Below are 13458 nucleotides of genomic sequence, written 5' to 3'. Positions count from 1 at the left end.
GCGATTCATCGATTTTTAAAATAATCGTTAGTTGCAGCCCTAATATATATAATGAAATACAATAAAATAAGTCATTTTACATGACATTCAGCAGTCTAATGGCAATGGGGAAGAAACTGTTATGGAATCTGCTGGACCCGCATGGAATGCCTCAGAGTCTTCCCAGAGGGCAGCATGGAGAACAGTCCATTTGGGTTGGCTCAGGACACGCAGCGCTGGGATGAAATGTCTTTAATGGAGAGAAGAGGAGTCCCAATGATCTTCTTTGCAGTTCTCACCACTCTTCTCACCTTCTTCCAGTCTGACGCGCTGCAGCCTCCACAAAACACAGTGAGACAGCTGGTCAGAACGCCCTCTATGCTACTTCTGTAGAAGGTGGTGAGGATGGGTGGAGGCAGGTGAGCTCTCCTCATCCTCCGCAAGAAGTACGTGTGCTTTTGTGCCCTTTTGATCAGTGAGGTGGTGTTTACATTCCAGTTGAGGGTGTCTGTGATGTGCATCCCCAGGAATTTGGTGCTTTTGACCACCTCCACAGCTGATCTGTTGATGACCCTTGGAGTGTGGTTAGGCCGGTGTTTCCTGAAGTCTAAGATGATCTCCTTTGTCTTCTCCATGTTCAGGATCAGGCTGTTATTTTTGTACCAGTCCAACAGCTGCTCCACCTCCTCTCTGTAGTTCTGGTCGTTGTCATTACCGATGAGGCTCGCCACTGTGGTGTCGTCTGCAAACTTCACGATGTGATTGGTGGTGAACCTGGGGACGCAGTCCTGTGTCATCAGGGTGAACAGATGTTAAACAAATCAACTACAAAAACATAGAAAGAAAAAACCTAAAAATTAACCCAAGCAGAGGGCAGAACCCTTACAGATCCAACATGCCTCTGCCAGAGTTCTGCTGAAAATAAAAAAAATTTATATATATATATATATATATATATATATATATATATATATATATATATACTGTATATATTTCTCCTATTTGTTCCCCTCATTGAATTAATGTTAAATACAAATAAGAATGTGAAATCCTCCTTCTCATGTGTAAAGCCCTAAATAACTAAGCTCCATTTTATATTAAACCTCTGCTCAATCCTTGGCTGCATTTGAATTTATGGCATGTGTCAGCATAAGGCCAGATTCGAAGGCGGATTATGTCATAGTGTGGCGGACGAGGTCTGGTCGGATTCCAAGACTCCTCGTTTTGCGACCTGTATATGCGTCCTTCTTTTTATTGTATCATTATTCAGTGTATCCTAGCTATCCTTGGTTATCCCAGGATTTATTACCAGACCAAGCAAGCCGTCTGCTTCGTGATCAGAGGAAAAAGATGCTTTGCGCCGAACAGTGGTGAATATTGGAAGTTCAGTTTAATATAATACAAGTATGTGAATAGTTCCCTCTGAAATGAATGAAAATAGTTGTTTTAATGGTTATTAAGTCAGATATGTGGCGGGTAATATTGGATTTATCTAAAGGTTTTTATCTGTTACCATGTAAATGGTTTTGGCTGTAATTTAAGGACAGATTGTAATATATCTGCATTGTAGGGACCCTGATATTTCTATTTTGCACAGTTTGCTTAACTAAGTATTTTTTGTTGTTGAATATAACAGATTTTGCAGATACATTTTTAAATATACATTGTTTAGATTTACTTATATCTTTCTACCCCTTTATAGAATAGAATAGAAAATCCCTTTATTGTCCCAGAATGGGGAAATTCTGGTGTTTAGAGCAGCAGAAAGATTATAGGAAAAATGGTCATACAAATGTGGACCTCAGTTTAATGTATAAGAATAACATAATAGCGAAGAGTTAAAAGATTAACAATACAATACTGTACTGTAAGTGTCTTAACAATACAAAAAACTGTGCACCTGGAGAATAAATGACCAATATACAGCTGTGGACATTTTTACATTGATGGATATTTGAAAAATAGCAGCAACATCAGAGATGTGCAAATTGACAGCAACATGTTATTTAACTGACTAAGGTTTCTATTATTAAATTTGCTTTCATTTGTTCATTCATTTGTCACCTTTATTCCATTCTGTATTCTCATGGGTGTAGTCTTTGTTTACTTTACCATAAAAAAAAGAAAAAAAAAAACTTTCATGTTTGCCATGCGACAGAGCGCATGGCGGTAAAAGCTGCCAAAGGCTAGACCTGTTTGAATTCACATCCATCACTCTTTCTGTCTCCTTATTTTCACAGGCTTCGAAGGATCCAGTACACGTAGACCGCATCCTTGGAAGACGCAGACCATAAATTTGAACACAGCCCATGTTTTCCAAACAGGGCTCTTTGCTCTCAATCTGCAGGTTTACTATATTTCTAAAAGACGAATGGGATGCAGATCTTATCAGGCTCATCTCCTGTGTAAACAATTACCTATTTTAGTCTGTGAGACAGACACCATGCTTACTTTTAAGACTAGGCTTAAATTTCTCATTTTTGATTAAAGCTTAAAGACAGATTGGCTTGGGTTATCCTGAGCCACCTCTAAAGTTATGCTGCTATAGCCTTAGACTGCTGGGGGACATAGGGCTCCTTTCAATCTTTCTCTTTTATTTTGTCCAATTTTCCAATTCTGCAGTATTTTTTTAGCCCACCTATGGATCAGTGTTTCTGTGTGCCTTTTGCATTTCTGCTTCTGTCTCCCTGGATGTAGCGGAAACATGTTAAACTGAAACAAGTGGAGAGATGCAAAAGCTAAAGGATTTTTGATGCTTGGAGCAACGGCCAAAATAAAGAGAAAATAAACTACACTCAGCTGCCTGTGAATCCACAGATATAGCCTTAGAGGAACCTGCCAGTTCGACGTCTGAAATCGCAGAAAATGAGACTGATATGAGCTTCATGAATGGTAAGTAGAAATGGCTATACAAGTTAGCTGATGTAGCTCAAGCAGTAATTGTGTGTCATTACACACTCCAGCAATTTGTAGGAACAATTCATAGGGCATTCATTTAATTGGTCTATTTAATTAATCAACTTTATTAGAGTAAATTTACAGAAATAACATGAAATAAATAGGTGACTGAAAATTATATATTGTGTCAAAGTGTGTTTCAATAATTATCACACTAGCTTTGTACTCTCTTGAAAATCTCCTTGTTTTTGTTTTTTCTTACCTACGAACTCCTGGCAAGCAGTGTGGAATGAGGGTCAGGTTATGATTCCTTTTATGTTCTGGTATTAGTTAGCACATGGGTGTAGGCAACTGATGTTATTATAGATGTATGTTTAGATTTAGCAGTAAGTTATGTTAGAAATACAGGTAATAGTATACTTGATGGTCTTGCTATCTGAGGAGTTGGTTTCTTCTCAATCCGGTCAGCAGGTTGAAATGAGAACTGAGCAGCTGAAGTGTTTCCCCTCCAGAATAAGATTAAGCGGCATGAGATCCCCAGGGCTCATGAGATTGCTCAGAAGCTTACAAAACAGGGCGGCCAGGATTTGCATCTAAGCAGGGTAAAAGCTGTATCAATCAATGTGCTGGCTGAGACAGATATTTTATTAAGGACAATATATTCTGTTTGACTGTGGAGCATATTGCAAAACAAATGCAGGCAATAATGTAAGAGTATAGTCTCTTCTTCAAGGACATTTTCCATTAACATTAATAAGGCTATATTTTTTTAACCACAAGCCGACTGTAATAATCAGTGTTCAATAAGCAAGACCAAACAAGTAGCACAAAAGAGAGACAAACTTATAGAGGTCATGGATGTAAATTGCAAAGCAACAGAATTCTTCCCAATCTAGGACTAATCTATGATGCATATTCAGAACTGTCAAACCTATTCCAGTAGCCTAAGCAGAGTATATCACTCTTTTAAACACAGAAAAACTATTAAAATGTAGAATTCATGTGCTGAGGTTCTTCAGAGTATCCCCAGGTAAAAATATATGGAAGCCACTGAAGTACAGCCTAAAAGGAAATTTTGGATCTATTCACCCAAGAATCAAATCCTTTATACTTTCTAAACAACAGAGTATCTAAACCTAGTATAAGATATTTTGAGACAGAAGTAAAGAGACTTTGTAAGAGATTGGCGAGATATTTAGTTTAAGACTAAAGTAGAGGGCCTGAAAGCCTTAAACCACTTATTACTTGCATGATAACAATTCCATGTACAGTAGCATAGGTAAGAATCACATGGGGAACCAGTAAATCTTAATATTTTATATACAAAAGCAACAGGTATCTAGAGTCGAGACCTGCAGGAAGTCAGCTAAACTTTCTGGTTGGTCTCAGGAGAGAAAGCAGACTCATCCGGAAGGAGTTGGTTGATAACAACTGATGACTAATTAATTTGCTTACTTGAGAGATGAAGGAGAGTAGCATGGATCTGTTGGGGTTTGATTCAGCTGGCTTTGCAGACTGTACCCTAGAGGTACAGCAGAGTGTAAGTGAGATCAAATAGCATTGGTACTTGCAAGAGACGCCATGCTGGACAGCGGGCAGGCAGGTTATGAAGACTGAGAACTGCTGCATACAGGTAAGACCTTTTCCATGAAGATCCGAGATGAACTGAGGTTTACTGGTTGGAACGGTTACAGAGTCCACCTTAAAAGAGATTCATGAGAAGACCAATTTCAACAATATGGATATTCCTGGTTTAGGTCTTTGGCTGGAATACCATCAGGGGTAATCAGCAGCAACAGGTTTCGCCCCAGTCATTAGCAAAGATCCTCTCTGTGACAGGAAGCTCACTCACACCAGAAAAAAACAGCAAAACCCAGAGACCCTAACATTCTCTGTTGTTGTCAAATGTAAATGATCTTATGATGTATGATCTTATGAAGTATAAATGGGCCGCCTTTTAATCCTTTTGAGCACAGGAAGTACATTACAACATGATAAAGAAAATCCACTCAGCAACACAGGTAAGAAAATACATGAACCTAAGGACAACAAATGTATTTTGAATATTTTGTAGACATTTTGAATTGATTTAACCTGTCTTCTGTACTTACTTCTTTACCATGTTTATGTTTTGGGTTTCTACTGTTTTACAACATGTTTTAAATTAAAACCAAATGTTCTAAATGGTTGTAAAACTATTTAAATATAGGTGACAGTTTTGTTATTTCTCTTCCTCCTCCCCAAGTCTTCATGTCTTGCTCTTTCTTTCATCTCTGTTCTGTACTCCTTCAGCTCTGCCTGAAAGCTTCACTGATAACCTCGGACATTTACAAGAATACCTACAGCGTTCATGACACTCATTATCTATCACACCTCCCAGTTTGCTCTTTTCTTTGGGTTAAAATTCTTCCTCTGCTCTCTTTCTGCTATTTTTTTTTCCTTTCCCCCATAGTCTTGCTCTGGGAGTAATGTCTGTGTAAAGCCATGTCATCATAGCATTTAAGGTGGTTTAAGTTCAACCTGTAGGAACTTGGACTTTGACATTTTCTCTTATGGCCACTTATTTATTTGCTTTGCCATGTATGTCAGCTCTCTTTTTGTATTCAAGACAATCCTGTGTTGTTACATCATACATATAATAAGGTAAAGAGGTGGTCTTGAGCCCATGTTATCAATCTACAACTCTAGAACACCCTCATGCTTTAACAGTATGAAAGCTAAGAACAAGTGTTGAAGTTTATATTTTATTGGCACTTGAAACTATTCTGAGCTTAATAAAGTTAGCTTACGTCAAATACAAAACATAGTTTTTCAGTTTACCATGTACAAAAACAGCATTTCAGTTTTTCAATTACCGTTAGATTGGTGTCATTGTAGTTAGAGCAAACACCCACACTCTGTGTCCCTGAGCAAGACCCTTAGCCACAGACTGCTCCCCGGTCGCTTAAAGCTTTCCACTGCTCCCTAAGGGATGGTTTAAATGCAGAGGATAAATTTCATTCTGATGTACATTTGAAGTGACCAATAAAGTGGATTATTCTTATGCCTTGTTGGATATACTGATGAAGATTCTCAGTCATCCAGGTCATAGTCATCCGTAAAAGTAAAAAAAAAAAATCCACTGGACTTGGTTTCCAAGATTTGAAGACATTTCGCCACCTCTCCAGGAAGCTTTCTTAATTCAAATGTCTGGATCCGCAGTGAGTTGAGTCTTATATAGACAAGGCCTTGTATTGCTTGGAAACATGCAAATTGTAACCGATGAGTGGGTCGTTTGCTTCCATTGTTAGCCTGTAATATCTGAAGCCTGTCTATGATTGTAAAGGTCAGTTATTAAAGGGGGGGATTGTCGTTAAAGGGGGAGATTGTCTCCTGTAATACCTGAAACCTGTCTATGATTGTTAAGGGTCGGTCGTTAAAGAGGTATTGTTCACCGGCTGGAGCGGGTAGGTGCTTTGTTCCTCTGTGATGGGGTGGGGGGTGTGGTGATATCTGGAAGGGATCAGCTCTATAACTGAATTGTACGTTTTTGGAAGCTGGAATCTGACTCCACCACCTCTGATGGTGTTGGTGTTTCTCTCTTAACATAGATGGCTTCCTTCAACGCCCCTCTCAAATCACCTATTTTCTAGAAGCAGCTAGTTTACATGGAAGGTCTATGGTTGAAGCACCTCAAGGTGCATCAAATGGTCCTGCAGCGCGTCTTGAGCAGCTGAAGCAGAGCCTTACAAGCATCTGACGCATGGGACACACTGCAAAAGCAGCAGATGCTGAAGTTGGAAAAATTGAACTTTTGCTGATCGATGTGCCACATCAACAAATCAGAGGAGCTGATGTGGGAGCTGGCAGGGAGACAGACACAGCACTGCTGATGCAGATCAGTATGATCACTCCACTCAAACAGCTTATTAATGCCTATTTAATGCCCAGCAACTGGGCCAGAGGCTGCAGTTGAAGGGGATTTCCAGTGACAGAGCTCCGCTCATTAAAGAAATACATGAGGACGGGAACACATACAGTATTTATTGTTTTTATTCCAATTTTATTTTATTTATTTTTAAATTTACTAAACCATCAGATTGATTGAAAGTTATGATCATTTAGATTTTATAAAAATCACTGATATATTAAAGCAACTTCATTGAAAAATTACTTCCTTAGAAGTGTGAACAACATTCATTATAGCACAATTTCTGCCATTAATTGAATATGGTGGAAAAATATGTATTAACAAGGCATAAAATACTTCCTTTAAGAGTTAAAAATCTGCTGACTTTTATAGTCGTAAAGACCATCCAAGACACTGGAGTCTATATATTCCTGTATATATTCCTGCAGCCATGTTTCAGTAAAACACATAATATTTCAGTCCACTGGCGTAAGTTTCTGAAGGACTGGTGTGGACATTTACCCACCAACTTTGGCATGGAATGTACAGTCCCCACCAATAATTTCCGCTGATTTATTTTAGCCAACAGTAACTGGGGTTTGGTGCAGCTGTCTGTGTTCAGAGCATTTTGAGTCAGTGATTTTCCTCGCTCTCCCGCTGCTGTCGAGTCCCACCCCTCTGTAAAATATTGTCGGATCTGTCGCTTTGGGACATAATATTATTTGGGTTCGCTATTCACTGCGTACATAGTAGCTACATGGTTGGAGCAGAGAAACACAGCAGCACTCAGCGAATTTTAATTGGCAGCTACTTCGATATATGTTTGAGTAAAATTTAGGAGAAGGGTTGGTTAAAACAATTAGAGATGCCACCGAAAAATCCGTTCCTTACACATAAAGAGCTTTTTCAGCTAAAAATGGCAACAGAGTCAACATTTATATAAGTAAAAAAAGCTGGGCTTCTCAAAGGACCATTACTCAAAGTTACAGCTTAAAATCAACACATATCTGATGTTTTCTTATTGAACAGAGAATCAGACTGCAGAGGTTCTAGATATCTGGAAAATGATTTTCTCTGGCATCATTATATTGGTAGACTGGTTCATAAATCTGTTTTTAAGCAGAGCAGAGACACAGTAAGGGACAGCTGCTGATTTAAAGGTGAAACAGATTCACTGGCATATGCAACATGCAATAAAATATATATCCAAATTCACAAGATAAAAAAATATGCAATGCTATAATACAATTCAACATAACTTTTTGTCTTTTGTTGTTCAGCAAGACTCAGAAATAGCTGTGCCAGCCAACCAAGAGACTGACAGACTCACAGGAAACAGACTTAAAATTAAAATATGAGAACCCTGCAAGAATTAAAGCACACATAAAAAAAATCAGTGTATAAATGATTTTTGAAATATAAGGTTCAACATATAGATTTTGGCTGTCAATGACATATGGGAAGAAATTTTAAGTTTGATTATGCTGCTTGTGAAGGAGGATAATCAGTGATGTAGCTTAAAGGGAAGCCATGCATGGATGGATTGATGGAAGTGAAGTTGTGTCCATACATGATGCATGATATATTGATGTTGGCATCTGATATCGGCTATTATTTGTCGTTTTTTATACATTAATGTTTTTGAGCCCTTTATAAAGAATGAACTAAAGGCAGACATTTGTCTAACTATAAATATCAGTTTACTGTGGTACTCTTGTGTTCTTATCAATAGGAAAGCATCCAATAAATATATGATTGAGCTCATTTTTGGAAACTATAAACCCTATTAAATGCACTTGGGTTGAGTAGCTGTAGGTCCATCAGCTACTATCTTTAGAGCATCCCCACCTATTTTTATCACAAAGTTACACCATTGTTTCACTTTCAGCATCCTGCCTAGGGCCTTACTAGGGCATGAAGTTCTTTAAAACTGTGAACACTGATGAAACAGATGATTTGAATTTTCTCCTCTCTCTCTCCTTACTCCTACTGTGCATCCTCAGTGCCTCTTTTTTTAAATTAATCTTGGACTTGGGGAAGGAGGTGAAGTGTTATTTCTGCTTTTGATATGTTAATTAGGTGCTGCCGGTTGTAAAAAAAAAAAAAAAAAAAACTTGGTATGTTTTTTAAACATGAGAAATGTCCAAAATCTGAAAAGATAAGCAAAAATGATTTCAGCTACACTGCATCGCAGACCAGAAGATAAACCCCTATTTTGATTTTATTTTTCTCAAACAATCACAGAGCCAGAAATTTGTGTTTATCCTCTGAAAGTAAAACCAGTATTTTTTATCATTAAAAACCTGCATGTAAAGAATGCATGTTTAGATTCTTCTTTGAGATACATCTTAAAGTGAAATATCAGATGTTGAAAGGACAATTTAATCTTTTTATATACCCAGGCATTCCCCTAAAAAATCCCACTTCTCATCCTTACAAGCTTTCCTTGACTGCTGCTGTATGGCAGAGTCAGAGAAAACTCTCCACATTGCCAGAGTGGAATGACTCTGTACATTGATGAATGATGCTCCCTAGGATTTATTATTTTGTACAAGTCAGTCTTTTTTAAATGCATGATTAGAACAAAAACAACTTGGGTTGAGCTCTGATATGTAGTTTTTTTTTTTACTGTATGTCCAAACTAACTGTAACAAAATTATCTGTAATGTTTCAGATTTTCAAATAATCCTTCCTTTATTGCTATTAAGCTAAAGCACTGTCACAACTCAGGTTTGAATATTTTCTTAACAGTAGCAGTTAAATATGCTTCAACACTGACACTCATTTTTTAAGAAATTTAGGAGGTTTAGATTTTAATATTAACTCTGTCTAAATTATTTCAGCTACTTAAGTAGTTTTTGAGGGAAATTTGGTTACATGTTAACTGCTTTATATTTAGTTAAACTTACATAAGATTTTTGGTTTACATAAGAGATTTTGCTTTTGACAACAAAATTCACAGGTTTTTGCATTTCAGGTACATTTAACTAATGCTTCTTGTCATGCAGTTGAATAGATTTAATAATTAATTTTCTTGCAGCCTGAAGGGAAAGCAAAGGAATATAACTTAGAACAAAAACAACACTTCAATGTCCTGAAATATTTTGTAGAGTCTCAGTCTCAGTCCGTTACATTAAACTATTTTCTCCAGTTCAAAGACATCTTATTCATTATTATCAGGTCTTCTGTCCCAGAGCGTATCTGTCATGTCACACAAGCAAACATGAACACGTGTGAGTTTACAGACCCACACCTGTCTGCATGACTCAGATCTGTGGCTGTGAATAATGGAAGAGCATGCTGAGGTCAGACTATCAAGTGTGAAGGGGGCAGGAGGGGCTTTGTTCATGCATGCCAGACATTTCTAATAAGACGGAAAACAAACTCTGTCATCCAAACAAACTAGGTCAAAACAACATGACATCATTGAGGCTGCCATCTGTGACAAAATTGTTGATGATTGTCTGAATAACTGAAAATAAAGTTTAATTCTTAAAATTAGAAACTTGTTTTTATTGGTTCCAGTGTAGCTCATTTTTTTTTATTACCAATTGTTAGTTTTTTTATTTCTTTTTTTATTGTTTGCTTGTCAGTGGGAAGCCCTTTATAATCACATCTGTTCTTACCTTGAAATTTAAAAGAAATATATTTTCTCCCATCTAGTGGTTATGTTCTGTCATTGCAGACAGACCCTGACCGGTACACTTAATGATCTGTTGAATGTGTTCATTTTATGATCTGGTCACCTAAAAACACAATCACCAAAAGCATGTTAATGTGTGAACATTGATGAATTGAAAATTAAATTGAACAATGTTAATGCTTATCAATTGATCAGCCTCCCAACCTATCAAAATTTATCTGAAAACGTGCAATTTGGCTACAAATACGACGTTAAACTAAAGCATTAGGAGATTTATGAATAGTCCTCATAATTTAGACATAATTTAAAAGCAAGGGTTGACACCTTGATCAAACATAAAAAAAAAAAAAAACATGTAAACTGATTCAGGAGTTATGATTTTTTTTTTCTAAATTAGATCTGTTTACTACTGATATAAACAAATAAAAGAAAACATTGCAAAACAAAAGCAAAAAAATTTACTAAGAGAAGAAAATACAGTACTCCACCTAAGGTGTCACTTGTTGCTGATTCACACTTAGCAAACAATTTAGTTCAATCAACCTAAAGGTATGCTTAAAAAATGCAACAAGGTTGTCCTGTTTTTTTTCACAAACTAGTTTTCACTAAAAATAATTTGATTATGTGGATCACAACAGAAGGATTCTAAATTAGTTAAAGATAGCATTTTAGCTGACAGTACATCATTAAAGTTTGACCAAGTAAGTCATTATAATGTGATTTCTATCATGCGATATATACTAAAATACATCATTCTAATTTTATAATAAATAAAGACCTAATATATATAGTTTTTACGATTTCTATGCTTTCTGTTTTAGATTGACTGTCTCAGTCGTTTCACACTAAACCTGCATAATGTTTCATTTTTTGTGTGCCTGTAATAAACTCTAGGTGCACAAGAATCATTTTTGTACAGTGGGCTCCAGTCAGGGAAATGAACAACACAGAGATGTTGCAGTTGTATCGTATCTGAAATACCACAACAGCAAAAACACAATTCGGATATAGATATAATATCTAATATAACAAAATATCTGATAGATATAGATATTCAGATGTAGATATAAGATATAGATATACTGTTTAATACTAGAAATACCAGATGGACATCCATCCATCCATCCATCGGGGTCGGGTCGCGGGGGTAGCAGTTTCAGTAGGGAGGCCCAGATGTCCCTCTCCCCAGCCACTTGGGCCAAAGGGAATCCCAAGGCGGTCCCAGGCCAGCCGAGAAACATTCCCCCTCCAGAGTGTCCTGGGTCTCCCCCTGGGCCTCCTTCCGGTTGGATGTGCCTGGAACACCTATCCAGTGAGACATCCAGGAGGCATCCTAATCAGAGCAACCTCAACTGGCTCCTCTCGATGTGGTGGAGCAGCCGCTCTACTCTGAGTCCTCCCCGGATGACTGAGCTCTTCACCCTATCTCTAAGGGAGAGCACACACTACGGAGAAAACTCATTTCAGCCGCTTGTATCCAGGATCTTGTTCTTTTGGTCATTACCCAAAGCTCATGACCAGAGATGAAAGTAGGAACGTAGATTGACTGGTAAATGGAGAGCTTTGCTTTTTGGCTCAGCTCTCTCTTCACCACAACAGACCGGTACAGTGCACGCTTCACAACTTACTGCAGGCAATGCAGACAAGGCCCTGACACTGGTCATACAGAGACCTAATAGCCCTTATTAAAGGGCCCGGTACTCCATACTCCCGGAGTAATCCCCACAGGACCCCCCTAGGACACGGCCGAATGCCTTCTCCAGATCCACAAAACACATGAATACTGGTTGGGCAAACTGCCATGCACCCTCCAGGATCCTGCTTAGGGTGTAGAGCTGATCCAGTGTTCCACGGCCAGGATAAAAACCACACTGCTCCTCCTGAATCCAAGATTCGACTATCCGACTGACCCTCTTTTCCAGAACCCCGTAATAGACCTTACTAGGGAGGCTTAAGAGCTTAATACTGATCAGGAGCTGATACAGCATCAAATCCATAATTTTCTTAATTAGGTTTAAAAATGAGGAAATGAGAAAACACTGTGAATTGACCCCGCCTTCAGCTCTCTGTCTGCCAGGCAGACTTATCTGACCCTCCGCAGTCCTTCCTCCCCAGTTAGCTTTTATAGCTAGCCCAGGCCAGCTGTAGCTCTCACTCGCCTTCAGAGCTCTGTTTGCCGAGCAGGCTTCTCCGATCCTCTGTTGTGCTCCTCAGGTCTCTTCCTGAGCTAGCACCAGTTAGTTGCCACCCCTACCACTTTTATTCCCTACAGCCCCAGAAGGGGCACGGCTAAAGCTCTCTCAGCCTCTGCTCTTGCACTGATTTGCCGCTGCTACTGCCTGAGTTCCAGAACGCAGTCCCACTTTACCTCTGTTGTCTGGATGATTCGTCCCATTGTTTTGGCACTGTGTGTCATGATCTTGGCGCTGATGACTGGTCTGATTAGTAATTTTATACTTACCTATCTCTGCCCAGTTCTCATTATCGTTCATTTGATCCACCTGCTTCTTCAGCCCGTATTTAACCAGCCTTCAAACCAGTCATCAGTGCCAGATTATTCTAGCCTTTGGTGAGAGTTCTCTAACGTTCTGATTGTCTGATGCTGACCCGTTCGACCTCTTGTCTTCTGAGACTGCCTGTCCCCGTGTCTTCGGACCCCTGCTGGATTTCTGCCTTTCTGTTTACCGAACCTGGAACTGTTCCCCGACTCCGTTCTGAATTTCCCTTCGGATCCTCTTTGGACCTCTGATCTCCTGGCTCTGACTAACAAGCACGTCTTTGACACCATCTTTGACACCAGTTCTGATTTCCTGCCTGTGCCCTGACCTCTGAGAGACCAGCGCCTGGGATTATCTGGGCGGTACCCGCCGTGTCTCATTGGCAGCCTACCTACTAGGAACTTTTTCATCCTCTGAGCTTGGACTGAACTCTAAGACCAGGTTAGTGACTCATGTTCATTATCATCCTCTGCCAGATAGACATGGTCACTAACCTGTGTTCTCCTGCAGAGTAGAACACAGGTTAAATAAATGTTTTGTTAAATCTAACT

Source organism: Cyprinodon variegatus, unplaced genomic scaffold (genome assembly GCF_000732505.1).
Source record: "Cyprinodon variegatus isolate N-32 unplaced genomic scaffold, C_variegatus-1.0 Scaffold102, whole genome shotgun sequence".
Lineage (NCBI taxonomy): Eukaryota > Metazoa > Chordata > Actinopteri > Cyprinodontiformes > Cyprinodontidae > Cyprinodon > Cyprinodon variegatus.
Note: the sequence above shows the minus strand (reverse complement) of the source record.